Here is a 15690-nt window from a genome sequence, read left to right as displayed (position 1 = left end):
CTTTGACAGAAACAGTATCTCGCTATGTTACAAAACTGGTTGTTTCTGAGGCTCCACGAAGGTGACTTCGTTTTTCAACAAGACGGGGTATCTGCTCACTGGAGTCGATAAGTGCGTGAATATCTGAATGAAACTCTACCGAACTGTTGATCTGGTCGTCAAGGAGCTCCACAGTCACCGGATTTGACACCTGACTTCTTCCTATGGGGTTTCGTTACAGACAACATTTATGTACCATCACTCCCACAGAACCTGGAAGAGTTGAAGAACCGGATGTGTACTGCGATAACATCAGTGACGAAGGACGTGCTTGCCCGAGATGGGAAGAATTTGAGTATCGATGTGATATTGTTCGTGTCGCTTATGGAGGACGTAGTGAACATCTGTAGTCAGAACTTGAGAGGTTTGTAAATATGTATGTTAAGTTCCATATTCGTATGCATTTGAAATACGTATTTAGCAATCAGTAAGCACTAAAGAGCACTCCGTCTTCAGGCCACGAGTGGCCTACCGGGACCATCCGACCGCCGTGTCATCCTCATTGAGGATGCGGATAGGAGGGGCGTGGGGTGAGCACCGCTCTCCCGATCGTTATGATGGTATTCTTGACCGAAGTCGCTACTATTCAGTCGAGTAGCTCCTCAATTGGCATCACGAGGCCGAGTGCACCCCCAAAAATGGCAACAGCGCATGGCGTCCTGGACGGTCACCCATCCAAGTGCCGACCACGCCCGACAGCGCTTAACATCGGTGATCTCACGTGAACCGGTGTATCCACCGCGGCAAGGCCGTTGTCTAGCAATCAGTAAAGGAAACGAAAAAACTGGAGTAGGAATTAAAATCCATGGAGAAGAAATAAAACGTGGAGGTTTGCCGATAACATTGTAATTCTGTCAGAGACAGCAAAGGACCTGAAAGAGCAGCTGTACGGAATGCATACTGTCTCGAAAGGAGGATATATGATGAACATCAAAAAAGTAAAACGAGGGTAATGAAATTTAGTCGTATTAAATCAGGTGATGCTGAGGGAATTAGATTAGGAAATGAGACACTTGAAGCAGTAAATGAGTTTTGCTATTTGGGGAGCAAAATAAATGATGATGAGCGAAGTAGGGAGAATATAAAATGTAGACTGGCTATGGAAAGGAAAGAGCTTCTGAAGAAGAGAAATTTGTTGGCATCGAGTATAGATTTAAGTTCAAAATGGTTCAAATGGCTCTAAGCACTATGGGACTTAACATCTGAGGTCATCAGTCTCCTAGACTTAGAACTACTTAAACCTAACTAACCTAAGGACATCACACACATCCTGGCCAGAGGCCGGTTTCTAACCTGCGACCGTAGCAGCAGTGCGGTTCCAGGCTGAAGCGCCTAGAACCGCTCGGCCGCAACGGGCGGCTAGATTTAAGTGTCAGGAAGTCTATTCTCAAAGTATTTGTACGGAGTGCAGCCGTGTATGGAAGTGAAACATGGATGATAAACAGTTTGGACAAGAAGAGAATAGAAGGTTTCGAAATGTGGTGCTACAGAAGAATGCTGAATATTTAATGAGTAGATCACATAACTAATGAGGAGGTATTGAATAACATTGGGGAGAAGAGAAATTTGTGGCACAACTTGACGAGAAGAAGGGACCGGTTGGTAGGACATGTTCTGAGACATCAAGGGATCACCAATTTAGTATTGGAGGGCAGTGTGGAGGGTAAAAATCGTAGAGGGAGACCGAGAGATGAATACACTAAGCAGATTCAGAAGTATGTAGGCTGCAGTAGGTACTGGGAGATGAAGAAGCTTGCACAGGATAGAGTAGCATGGAGAGCTGCATCAAACCTGTCTGAGGACTGAAGACGACAGCAACAACCCGTTACCATGTACAATTCGTTCCCCCTTCCATGAGGGCCGGTTAGGGGTCTGTGGCTGTTACAGTGATTGACATTAATCACTCTTAACGACCAATTTAAAACACATAAAGTTTTTCTTTTGACGTACACGGAAAACGACCGTCATTTAGGGAGGGTTTTTTTTGTTGAAATATGGGTCTTAAAACTAATTGAGGGTTGAATACTCATTTTAAAAATTTGATCATAAAATATGCAATAAGAGTAGGGGGTACAAAGTTTGTGTTTTTACTTTACAATAGCGTTATCCTTTGGTGTCACTCGAGTCGTTAATAATTGAAAGTCTCTGTTAGTATGTTTTTTTCTCTACACAGTTTCCAGAGCCCTGGGAGTTGGTGCAGCAGCCGGTAGTCGAACGTGTACGTGGAGCCAAACATGAACAAATATTCGTCGAATTTCAGAATGAGCTTTTCACTCTGCAGCGGAGTGAGCGCTGATATGAAACTTCCTGGCAGATTAATACTGTGTGCCGGACCGAGACTCGAACTCGGGACCTTTGCCTTCCGCGGGCAAGTGCTCTACCAACTGAGCTACCCGACCTCGCAGCTTTACTTCTGCCAGTATCTCGTCTCCTACCTTCCAAACTTTACAGAAGCACTCCTGCAGGTTCGCAGGCCATCAATGTAAGCAGGAGATCCCATGTTCGAGTCCCTGTCGGGCATACATTTTCAGCAGTCCCCATCAAGATATGTCAACAACACCTGTCGGCAGCTGAGGGTTTCATTTAATTAACACTATATTTCCAAGATGGTGGACGACAACTTGTTATTACGCTCTGCAATCGCTAGTAGCACAATTGCATCGTGTGTGTGTATTTGGAAGAAAAGCGGCTGAGAAAAAGGAAACATACTTGGATGAAGCCCTAGGTATTACGTCGAGATAAAATCATTCATCAAAATATGCTTGGATGAAGCCCTAGGTATCACGTGGAGATGATAAAATCATTCAGCAAAATTTGTTACGAGAGCTGCTTTTCGAGGAAGTCAAGTCTTGCAAACTAATTGACGGAGTTGTCTCATTTTTGGTGAAAGTGTAGCTTAAAGTCCATCTTGAAGATATCACTGTAGGTGTTCGAAATGGTCACCATTAACATCCACACGCAAATGATGCCGCCGAACTGCAGCACGAACTACTGACTGTAACGTGTTCAGTTGGATATTTGCACGCGAATGTACGATGGATTCACGAAGTTCATCCCATGTGCGTGGCTTTTGTCGATAAACGACGTCCTTTAGTGTTCCCCACAGGTCCAGAGGAGTTAGGTCTGGGGAACGTGGTGGATACTCCACAGCACCTCTACGGCCTATCCACCTTCCTGGTAGATTTTAGTCGAGACACGCCCCAACACGATTTTGGTAGTGGGTTGGGGCACCATCTTGTTGAAAGTAAGCTCTTCCGTCTCCATACAAGTCTCGGATGGTAGGTAAAATGGATGTCTCAAGCTTCTGAAGGTACACCTCACCGGTAACTGTGCCGTCAAAGAAGAATGGCCCAATCAAGCACCGGTAAGACAACCCACACAACACATTTACTCCTGGCAAATTCACGGCTATGTGTGCATGGACGGTCGGATTTTCGGCGGCCAAGTAGATGCACTTGCAGCGATTTACTGTACCACTGAGTTTGAACTGTGCCTCATCAGACCACACAAACATCTCTGCAAACTCTTCATCGTTGCGCACCATGTTAGTAAAGCACTCGCAATACTCCATTCTACGATCTGGGTCGTCATCGTTCATTGCGTGTAGCAGCCGTGGGATGTTGCACTTCCACTTTACTGTCCTCAAAATTCGCCGAACACTTGAGCGACTCACTCCAGTTTCACAGGCACACTGTCTCTCAGACCCCTGTGGTGAGCGAGTGAATTGTTGTAACACACGACGGGAGTTAGCTAGACTTGTTACTGTCACAGGTCGTCCAGATCGTTGTTTGTGTACATCTGTAACACAGCCTTCGTGTTCAAATTTGTCTCTAATGCGACGAATGGTTAAACTTGTCGGTGGCTCTGTTTGATACTCATTTCGCCACTGCCGTTGAACCTCATTAATGTTTTCGTACTTAAAATACCACTTCAAAACTGACTTCCTTTCATCGAATGTAAGCCTTGCGCCAGCCGTGTTTACTCCAGTAACTAGGTGCAACTAAGAACAAAACACTGACTATCTGGTGACTGTCATCTGACAAACGCAATACTACGCTTGTGTGGCGGTTGCCTGAACTACAAACTATTACACTACCAAATATGAGACAACTCCGTCAATTAGTTTGTCAGTTATGTACTTTTTTTAACAGTGGATACATTTTTTTGGACCGCTCTGTATATACACTACTGGCCATTAAAATTGCTGCATCACGGAGATGATGTGCTACAGACGCGAAATTTAACCGACAGGAAGAAGATGCTGTGATATGCAAATGATTAGCTTTTCAGAGCGTTCACACAAGGTTGGCGCCGGTGGCGACACCTACAATGTGCTGACATGAGGAACGTTTCCAACCGATTTCTCATGCACAAACAGCAGTTGACCGGCGTTGCCTGGTGAAACGTTGTTGTTATGCCTCGTGTAAGGAGGAGAAATGCGTACCATCACGTTTCCGACTTTGATAAAGGTCGGATTGTACCCTATCGTGATTGCGGTTCATCGTATAGCGACATTGCTGTTAGCAGAACATGGAATCGGTGGCTTCAGGAGGGTAATACGGAACGCCGTGCTGGATCCCAACGGCCTCGTATCACTAGCAGTCGAGATGACAGGCATATTATCCATATGGCTGTAACGGATCGTGCAGCCACGTCTAGATCCCTGAGTCAACAAATGGGGACGTTTGAAGGACAACAACCATCTGCACGAACAGTTCGACGACATTTGCAACAGCACGGACTATCAGCTCGGAGACCATGGCTGCGGTTACCCTTGAAGCTACATGAGAGACTGGAGCGCCTGCGATGGTGTACTCAACGACGAACCTGGGAGCACGAATGGTAAAACGTCATTTTTTCGGATGGATCCAGGTTGTGTTTACCGCATCATGATGGTCGCATCCGTGTTTGGCGACATCGCGGTGAACGCACATTGGAAGCGTGTATTCGTCATCGCCATACTGGCGTATCACCCGGCGTGATGGTATGGCGTGCCATTGGTTACACGTCTCGGTCACCTCTTGTTCGTATTGACGGCACTTTGAACAGTGGACGTTACATTTCAGATGTGTTACGACCCGTGGCTCTACCCTTCATTCGATCCATGCGAAACCCTACATTTCTACAGGATAATGTACGACCGCATGTTGCAGGTCCTGTACGGGCCTTTCTGGATACAGAAAATATTCGACTGCTGACCTGGCCAGCACATTCTCCAGATCTCTCACCAATTGGAAACGTCAGGTCAATGGTGGCCGAGCAACTGGCTCGTCACAATACGCCAGTCACTACTCTCGATGAACTGTGGTATCGTGTTGAAGCTGCACGGGCAGCTGTACCTGTACACGCCATCCAAGCTCTGTTTGACTCAATGCCCAGGCGTTTCGAGGCCGTTATTGCGGCCAGAGGTGGTTGTTCCGCGTACTGACTTCTCAGGATCTATGCACCCAAATTGCGTGAAAATGTAATCACATGTCAGTTCTAGTATAATAAATTTGTCCAATGAATACCCGTTTATCATCTGCATTTCTTCTTGGTGTAGCAATTTTAATGGCCAGTAGTGTAAATTACTTACGAACAGATGAAAGTGTATGTCAGTATTTGGTCAGTAAAGTGGCTTCTCATTTTAAAAATCAGGATACTCTCTTGAGAAATGCTATACATGCAGAAGATAGGCAAACTGTGACACTGAGCTATCTTGATACGGGAGGGAGCTACTCCTCGTAGTTTACGGTACAGCAATGAAATATCACATTGCACATTAACTAAAATAATTCCAGAAGTCTGTGAAGCGATTTATAAAGCATTGAAGGGGGAATATGTGAAGGTAGATAAATGTTTGGTACGCTATATGGGCAATAGCATGCACTGTGTCCCTTGCTCACCCCCTACCCTAGTAGAAGCAAGTTTATTAAGAAAAAAAAAAAGCGTATAAGGAACAAACCAACTTTGAAGTCATGTTTACGAACACACTACAGAGACGCGAAATAGCTGTAACGACGCCAGCCCTCAAAGCGGCTACATTTGACATTGCAGTGAACAGAAGACGAACGACTTTTATGATCAAATCTACAGCCAGGCCCTACATCAGATCATAATTATATGACGACAGGCGAGATTTGACAAAGTTCCCTATTACACCATCAAATTTCTTTGACGTAAATATTTTACATATCAACTTTAACAAATAAGTATGATAATGTAGTACCGGCCTTAGAGGAACGGCTGGCCCAATGAGAGTGTGTCGAGTGCCAGCGGCTGCAACACTCGCAGGCGGGAATCGCGTCAGTGGGGGCGCAAGCGACTCACAATTAGCAGGTAGTAAATTAACTATAGCAACGACCTTGCCGCAGAGGATACACCGGTTCCCGCCAGATCACCGAAGTTAAGCGCTGTCGGGCGTGGCCCGCACTTGGATGGGTGACCATCCAGGCCGTCATGCGCTGTTGCCACTTTTCGGGGTGCACTCAGCCTCGTGATGCCAGTTGAGGAGCTACTCGACCGAATAGTAGCGGCTTCGGTCAAAGAAAACCACCATAAAGACCGGGAGAGCAGTGTGCTGACACCACGCCCCTCCTATCCGCATCCTCCACTGATGGTGACGCGGCGGTCGGACGGTCCCGGTAGGCCACTCGTGGCCTGAAGACGGAGTGCTGTGCTAAATTAACTATAAGTGATATACACTCCTGGAAATGGAAAAAAGAACACATTGACACCGGTGTGTCAGACCCACCATACTTGCTCCGGACACTGCGAGAGGGCTGTACAAGCAATGATCACACGCACGGCACAGCGGACACACCAGGAACCGCGGTGTTGGCCGTCGAATGGCGCTAGCTGCGCAGCTTTTGTGCACCGCCGCCGTCAGTGTCAGCCAGTTTGCCGTGGCATACGGAGCTCCATCGCAGTCTTTAACACTGGTAGCATGCCGCGACAGCGTGGACGTGAACCGTATGTGCAGTTGACGGACTTTGAGCGAGGGCGTATAGTGGGCATGCGGGAGGCCGGGTGGACGTACCGCCGAATTGCTCAACACGTGGGGCGTGAGGTCTCCACAGTACATCGATGTTGTCGCCAGTGGTCGGTGGAAGGTGCACGTGCCCGTCGACCTGGGACCGGACCGCAGCGACGCACGGATGCACGCCAAGACCGTAGGATCCTACGCAGTGCCGTAGGGGACCGCACCGCCACTTCCCAGCAAATTAGGGACACTGTTGCTCCTGGGGTATCGGCGAGGACCATTCGCAACCGTCTCCATGAAGCTGGGCTACGGTCCCGCACACCGTTAGGCCGTCTTCCGCTCACGCCCCAACATCGTGCAGCCCGCCTCCAGTGGTGTCGCGACAGGCGTGAATGGAGGGACGAATGGAGACGTGTCGTCTTCAGCGATGAGAGTCGCTTCTGCCTTGGTGCCAATGATGGTCGTATGAGTGTTTGGCGCCGTGCAGGTGAGCGCCACAATCAGGACTGCATACGACCGAGGCACACAGGGCCAACACCCGGCATCATGGTGTGGGGAGCGATCTCCTACACTGGCCGTACACCACTGGTGATCGTCGAGGGGACACTGAATAGTGCACGGTACATCCAAACCGTCATCGAACCCATCGTTCTACCATTCCTAGACCGGCAAGGGAACTTGCTGTTCCAACAGGACAATGCACGTCCGCATGTATCCCGTGCCACCCAACGTGCTCTAGAAGGTGTAAGTCAACTACCCTGGCCAGCAAGATCTCCGGATCTGTCCCCCATTGAGCATGTTTGGGACTGGATGAAGCGTCGTCTCACGCGGTCTGCACGTCCAACACGAACGCTGGTCCAACTGAGGCGCCAGGTGGAAATGGCATGGCAAGCCGTTCCACAGGACTACATCCAGCATCTCTACGATCGTCTCCATGGGAGAATAGCAGCCTGCATTGCTGCGAAAGGTGGATATACTCTGTACTAGTGCCGACATTGTGCATGCTCTGTTGCCTGTGTCTATGTGCCTGTGGTTCTGTCAGTGTGATCATGTGATGTATCTGACCCCAGGAATGTGTCAATAAAGTTTCCCCTTCCTGGGACAATGAATTCACGGTGTTCTTATTTCAATTTCCAGGAGTGTATATACGAACACAGAATGAGCCATAATATATATAACTGGCAATGAAAGAAACGAACTTTCAGACACTTTCATTATAAATATTTTGTTATTACTCATGGTCCTAATCATAAGAAATTTTGGTCTTACGTCAAAGCGTTAGGTGGATCGAAACAAAATGTCCAGGATGACAGACTAAAGACCGAAATACTAAATGTCTTTTTCCAAAGCTGTTTCACAGAGGAAGACTGCACTGTAGTTCCTTCTCTAAATTGTCGCACAGATGACAAAATGGTAGATATAGAAATAGATGACAGAGGGATAGAAAAACAACTAAAATCGCCCAAAACAGGAAAGGCCGCTGGACCTGATGGGATACCAGTTCGATTTTCCACGCGAAGGGACATGACCCCCTTCTTGCAGCGGTGTACCGTAGGTCTCTAGAAGAGCGTAGCGTTCCAAAGGATTGGAAAAGGGCTTAGGTCATCCCCGTTTTCAAGAAGGGACGTCGAACAGATGTGCAGAACTATAGACCTATATCTCTAATGTCAATCAGTTGTAGAGTTTTGGAACACGTATTATGTTCGAGTTTAATGACTTTTCTGGAGACTAGATATCTACTCTGTAGGAATCAGTATGGGTATCGAAAAAGACGATCGTGTGAAACCCAGCTTGCGCTATTCGACCACGAGACTCACAGGGCCATAGACACGGGTTCCCAGGTAGATGCCGTGTTTCTTGACTTACGCAAGGCGTTTGATACAGTTCCTCACAATCGTTTAATGAACAAAGTAAGAGCATACGGACTATCAGACCAATTGTGTGATTGGGTTGAAGAGTTCCTAGACAATAGAACGCAGCATGTCATTCTCAATGGAGAGAAGTCTTCCGAAGTAAGAGTGATTTCAGGTGTGCCGCAGGGGAGTGTCGTAGGACCGTTGCTATTCACAATATACATATATAAATGACCTTGTGAATAACATCGGAAGTTCTCTGAGGCTTTTTGCGGATGACGCTGTAGTATATCGAGAGGTTGTAACAATGGAAAATTGTACTGAAATGCAGGACGATCGGCAATGAATTGACGCATGGTGCAGGGAATGGCAATTTAATCTCAATGTAGACAAGTGTAATGTGCTGCAAATACAGAGAAAGAAAGATCCTTTATCATTTAGCTACAATATAGCAGGTCAGCAACTGGAAGCTGTTAATTCCATAAATTATCTGGGAGTAGAGATTAGGAGTGATTTAAAATGGAATGATCAGATAAAGTTGATCGTCGGTAAAGCAGATGCCAGAATGAGATTCATTGGAGGAATCCTAAGGAAATGCAATCCGAAAACAAAGGAAGTAGGTTGCAGTACACTTGTTCGACCACTGCTCGAATACTGCTCACCGGTGTGGGATCCGTACCAGATAGGGTTGATAGAAGAGATAGAGAAGATCCAACGGAGAGCAGCGCGCTTCGTTACAGGATCATTTGGTAATCGCGAAAGCGTTACGGAGATGATAGATAAACTCCAGTGGAAGACTCTACAGGAGAGACGCTCAGTAGCTCGGTACGGGCCTTCGTTGAAGTTTCGAGAACATACTTTCACCGAGGAGTCAAGTAGAATATTGCTCCCGCCTACGTATATCTCTCGAAGAGACCGTGAGGATAAAATCAGAGACATTAGAGCCCACACAGAGGCATACCGACAATCTTTCTTTCCACAAACAATACGAGACTGGAATAGAAGGGAGAACCGATAGAGGTACTCGAAGTACCCTCCACCACACACCGTCAGGTGGCTTGCGGAGTATGGATGTAGATGTAGATGTATCTTAAAACTACTTCCCCATAAATTGTTTTTAACAAATTTGCTTAAAACTTGAGTGGATAATTGTACAAAACTTTGTAGCTTAACCTGCTGGGAGGCCCATGCGTGTCCAGTGATGTGACTCATCATATGTTACCCACGGTATTCACCCTTTGGCTGCGGGTCTGGTACTAATTGTGGTGATGGCTCGCGGGATTTACAGTAGCCACACGTATATCAAACCCATGCAATAATGGCAATGACCAGCAGAACTACAGGCACAGGCGTAACGCTTGAAATGACCACTCGGCTTGAATGATTCTGAGTGTGCCATTCAGAAATGTGTGCGGTCGCAAGTGGAGTGAGGAAGGCAACCAACAAGTAGATAAGTTGTGCTTCTGTCACTGAAGGTTAGGCATACGTTACCGAAGTGCGAAGCGTCCGATATCTTTGTAGGGTTTTTCTTTTATTACGACACTGTTGACACCTTACGGCAAAACCTGAGTAAGCGAGATGGATCACTGCAACAAGAGAGACTGGAAAAGAATCTGATAATCTTGGTACTGTCGTAGAGCTTAGTCCCGATTAGGGGGGAAACCACATTAGGAGGTTCAAAGAAAAATTAGATTTTTTTTTAATTGCGTAAATCGTTAGCTTAACTATCCAAGAATACGCTGTCAAAAATTTCAACGCTAAATACGAATTCGTTTAGATTTTATGAGCATAGAACCGAGCAAGACATGAGAAAATCAATTGTGACAACATAGTATCATATGATTACCATGGATGAAAAACTTCTACACTATTATTGCCCAGGGGGAGAAGACAGCTCGTCCGCAGCTCGTGGTCGTGCGGTAGCGTTCTCGCTTCCCGCGCCCGGGTTCCCGGGTTCGATTCCCGGCGGGGTCAGAGATTTTCTCTGCCTCGTGATGACTGGGTGTTGTGTGATGTCCTTAGTTTAGTTAGGTTTAAGTAGTTCTAAGTTCTAGGGGACTGGTGACCATAGATGTTAAGTCCCATAGTGCTCAGAGCCATTTGAACCATTGAGAAGACAGCTGGTGCGCGTGGCAGAGGCGAACAGCCTTTGGAATGGAACACGAACCGCACCCTACTCCGTTGCACCCTGACGTACAGAAGGAAATTCTTCCAATGTATGAATATTTATCAAGGGGTGAATTACTAGAGAGATGTATAGGTGGCCACACACAAAATGCGAATGAAAGTTTCAATTCCACTATTTGCCGATTAGCTCCTAAACACTTGCACTCCGGACTAAAAATCGTTGAATTGGCATCGTATTTAGCAGCGGGCTTATTCGATGCAGGAAATTCATCCCTTCTGATGGTCATGAACGAGGCAGGAATTGTAGTGGGCACGCAAAGCTTTAACTGTGCCGAACAAATGGATAACCAGCGCGTGAGCCGGCAGAATCGACGTAGTGCGTTGGAAACGAAGGAAAGTGGAAAAACTCGGAAAGCACTGCTGCAAGCGCAAAACGAAGCCCAAGAGGAAGAAGCAGAGTGGCTATACGGTGAAGGAATCGCAGATTAATCGCTAAGCATTTTACATTATTGTTAACTTGCTTGAATTTCTAGTTTCCGAGAATTTATTTTTCAAACGCATTTATCTCAAAATGACTTTTTTCACATTTGCGTGCAGTCTAACTCAAAAAATGTAGAACCGATCATTATGAAAATTGATAGACTGATTCTTTATAAAATTACGAATTATATGAAACAACTTGTGAGATAATATATTGATTTTAAGGGCATTTTTCTTTGCATAATTAGAGAAAAAATCGTGAAAATCTAAGTAAATTGTTTCAGCGCCTGCAATTTTTTTAATTTTCACCTGCATTGAGGTTCCTATTCTTAGAAAATAAGTTATTAATGAAAAATCAAAACCTTTTCGATTTCAGATAAAATCGGAATGGCTAGATCTATATACACAACCTTCAGCGGTCATCACAGTGTAACTTTGTTATTTTTTGCCGAAATTATTCAAAAAAATTCACAAAAACTGTTCGAAACATGAAGGAAATGATATCAAAATTTGATTACATTCCGATTCTTCCCAGCCGAAAGAATTCCCAAAAAAATCGTCTCAAACAGCCTCCTAGCCTCCCAACGTGGTGTAGCTTTTAATGCGGCTACCTCTTTATCGACAGAAGAAAGAAATACAAAATCTACATCTACATGGATACTCTGCAAATCATATTATTATTCCAATCTCGTATAGCGCGCGGAAAGAATGAACACCTATATCTTTCCGTACGAGCTCTGATTTCCCTTATTTTATGGTGGTGATTGCTCCTCCCTACGTTGGTCGGTGTCAAAAAAATATTTCCACATTCGGAGGAGAAAGTTGGTGATAGGAATTTTCGTGAGAAGATTCCATCGCAACGAAAAACGCCTTTCTTTTAACGATTTCCAGCCCAAAACCTGTGTCATTTCTGTGACACTCTCCCCCGTATTTCGCGATAATACAAAACGTGTTACACTTCTTTGAAGTTTTTCGATGTACTCTGTCAGTTCTATCTGGTAAGGATCCCACACCGCGCAGCAGTATTCTAAAAGAGGACAGACAAGCGAAGTGTAGGCAGTCTCCAGTAGGTCTGTTACATTTTCTAAGTGTCCTGCCAATAAAACGCAGTCTTTCGTTAGCCTTCCCCACAACATTTTCCACGTGTTCCTTCCTATTTAAGTTGTTCGTAATTGTAATACCTAGGTATTTAGTTGAATTTCCGGCCTTTAGATTAGACTTACTTATCGTGTAGCCGAAGTTTAACGAGTTCCTTTCAGCACTCATGTGGATGACCTCACACTTTTTGTTCTTTAGGGTCCACTGATACTTTTCGCGCCATTCAGATATCTTTTCTAAATCGTGTTGCAATTTGTTTTGATCTTCTGATTTTATTAATCGATAAACGACAGCGTCATCTGCAAACAACCGAAGACGGCTGCTCAGATTGTCTCCCAAATCGTTTATATAGATAAGGGACAGCAAAGGGCCCATAACACTACCTTGGGGAACGCTGGAAATCACTTCTGGCTGACAACACGGCAATAGACTAAGTAATGAAAGTGGGAGGGTCAAAAAATCAAGTGCAGCAGTATGCGATCACGGGCGCCCACCGGCTATTCCAGCAGAACGGATCCACATTCGCCGTGGCCCGTCAGTAGCGCAAATAACCGAGTCGTCTGAATCGATCCACCCTTACTTTTGTTTTATTCCACAAAATCAGTAACAAAAATGGCTACAATGAAATGACATAAATAAGGGGACAGATAATTGCAGTCACAAATTTCAGCATTCAAAGAATGAATCTTTAGCAGTAGCACAATTTATTTAGCACCTTCACTGTCACCTTCAACTGGTAGCATTTCAGCATGCACATTGCCTTCTTCTGCAGCCTGAGGTTCATCATCATCATTTCCCACACCCAAATTAATCATTCAGTAAATCCTGCCTACCGTAGAAATCAGCAGGTGTGCTGTCTCGCGTCGGTCGATAGATTACGCGTTTCGGTGTTTGTGTTTGCCTAAGGGTGTACTGGCCACTAAATCAGTTTTCCGCAAGTTGGTGTGCCTTATTTTGGCATACGCGGTAGGGATTTTGGCATCACCGAGACAGTGATTCTGAATATATGCTGGTGTAGCTAACTAGTACCAGTTCTCATGGGCTAATCATTTTACGAAGGCCGTTCAGTAAGTAATGCCTCACATTTAAAAAAAAAACTATTAGTGTACGTAGACAAACGTCCTTGTTGGTGCTTCACATTTGATGTTTGTTCTGTGCTCCGTTCAGGCAGAAGGCAGAACTGTATTTAACCGTCAAAATGGCGTCTACATACGATCCACGTTGCAAGCAGTTTGCTACACTACTGGCCATTACAACTGCTACACCACGAAGATGACGTGCTACATACGCAAAATTTAACCAACAGGAAGAACATGCTGTGATATGCAAATGATTAGCTTTTGAGAGCATTCACACAAGGTTGGCGCCGGTGGCGACACCTACAACGTGCTGACATGAGCAAAGCTTCTAACCGATTCTCATACACAAACAGCAATTGATCGGCGTTGCCTGGTGAAACGTAGTTGTGATGCCTCGTGTAAGGAGGAGAAATGCATACCATCACGTTTCCGACTTTCGTAAAGGTCGGATTGTAACCTATCACGATTGCGGTTTATCGCATCGCGACATTGCTGCTCGCGTTGGTCGAGATCCAATGACTGTTAGCAGAATGTGGAATCGGTGGGTTCTGGAGGGTAATACGGGACGCCGTGCTGGACCCCAACTGCCTCGTATCACTAGCAGTCGAGATGACAGGCATCTTAACCGCACGGCTGTAAAGGATCGTGTAGCCACGTCTCGATCCCTGAGTCAACAAATGGGGACGTTTGCAAGACAACAACCATCTGCACGAACAGTTCGACGACGTTTGCAACAGCATGGACTATCAGCTCGGAGACCACGGCTGCGGTTACCCTTGACGCTGCATCACAGGACAGGAGAGCCTGCGATGGTGTACTCGACGGAGAACCTGGGTGCACGAATGGCAAAACGTCATTTTTTTTCGGATGAATCCAGGTTCCGTTTACAGCATCGTCATGGTGGCATCGGTATTTGGCGACATCGCGGAGAACGCACATTGGAAACGTTTATTCGTCATGGCCATACTGGCATATCACCCGGCGTGATGGTATGGGGTGCCACTGGTTACACGTTTCGGTCACCTCTTGTTCGCATTGACGGCACTTTGAACAGTGGACGTTAGATTTCAGATGTGTTACGTGTAGTGGACTGACAAGGCAGCCAGTCCACAGTGAAGTAGCCGAAAGGGCACGCGTACACACACGCCGTCTGGCGTTAAGTCTGGAACAGGATTCGTATTGAATGTGATAAAGAAAAGAACGTAGCTACTAGAACACTTAACTTTTATCTATCCTTTGGTATACAGCATTCTTGATGATACAAGTGAGACTATAGTGAGATACATGCAATGGTACAAATGGCGCCTTGCTAGGTCGTAGCCATTAACTTAGCTGAAGGCTATTCTAACTGTCTCTCTGCAAATGAGAGAAAGGCTTCGTACGTGTAGTCGCTAGCAACGTCGTCGTACAAATGGGGCGAATGCTAGTCAGTCTCTCGAGACCTGCCGTGCGGTGGCGCTCGGTCTACGATCACACAGTGGCGACACGCGGGTCCGACATGTACTAAATGGACCGCGGCCGATTTAAGCTACCACCTAGCAAGTGTGGTGTCTGGCAGTGACACCATATTACGACCCGTAGCTCTACCCTTCATTCGATCCCTGCGAAACCCTACATTTCAGGTGGATAATGCACGACCGCATGTTGCAGATCCTGTATGGGCCATTGTAGGTACAGAAAATGTTCGACTGCTGCCCTGGCCAGCACATTCTCCAGATCTCTCACCAACTGAAAACGTCTGGTCAATTGTGGCCGAGCAACTGGCTCGTCACAATACGGCACTCATTACTCTTGACGAACTGTGGTATCGTGTTGAAGCTTCATGGGCAGCTGTACCTGTACACACCATCCAAGCTCTGTTTGACTCAATGCCCAGGCGTATCGAGGCCGTTATTACGGCCAGAGGTAGTTGTTCTGGGTACTGATGGGTACTGATTTCTCAGGATCTATGCACCAAAATTGCGTGAAAATGTAATCACATGTCAGTTCTAGTATAATATATTTGTCCAATGAATACCCATTTATCATCTGCATTTCTTCTTGGTGTAGCATT

General features: G+C 46.0%; 1 non-coding gene and 1 pseudogene across 1 annotated transcript; both read right to left on the bottom strand.

The window, feature by feature from the left end:
• Window positions 1-678: 678 nt before the first annotated feature.
• On the bottom strand, window positions 679-796 carry LOC124554357 (annotated as a pseudogene).
• A 1567-nt stretch (window positions 797-2363) lies between these two features.
• Trnap-cgg lies at window positions 2364-2438 on the bottom strand. Its single transcript has one exon. It is a non-coding gene; the product is annotated as a tRNA-Pro (tRNA).
• Between the last annotated feature and the right edge of the window lie 13252 nt (window positions 2439-15690).

This window comes from Schistocerca americana, chromosome 11 (assembly GCF_021461395.2).
Source record: "Schistocerca americana isolate TAMUIC-IGC-003095 chromosome 11, iqSchAmer2.1, whole genome shotgun sequence".
In the NCBI taxonomy this organism is placed as follows: domain Eukaryota; kingdom Metazoa; phylum Arthropoda; class Insecta; order Orthoptera; family Acrididae; genus Schistocerca; species Schistocerca americana.
This window is presented reverse-complemented; position numbering and strand designations above follow the sequence as displayed.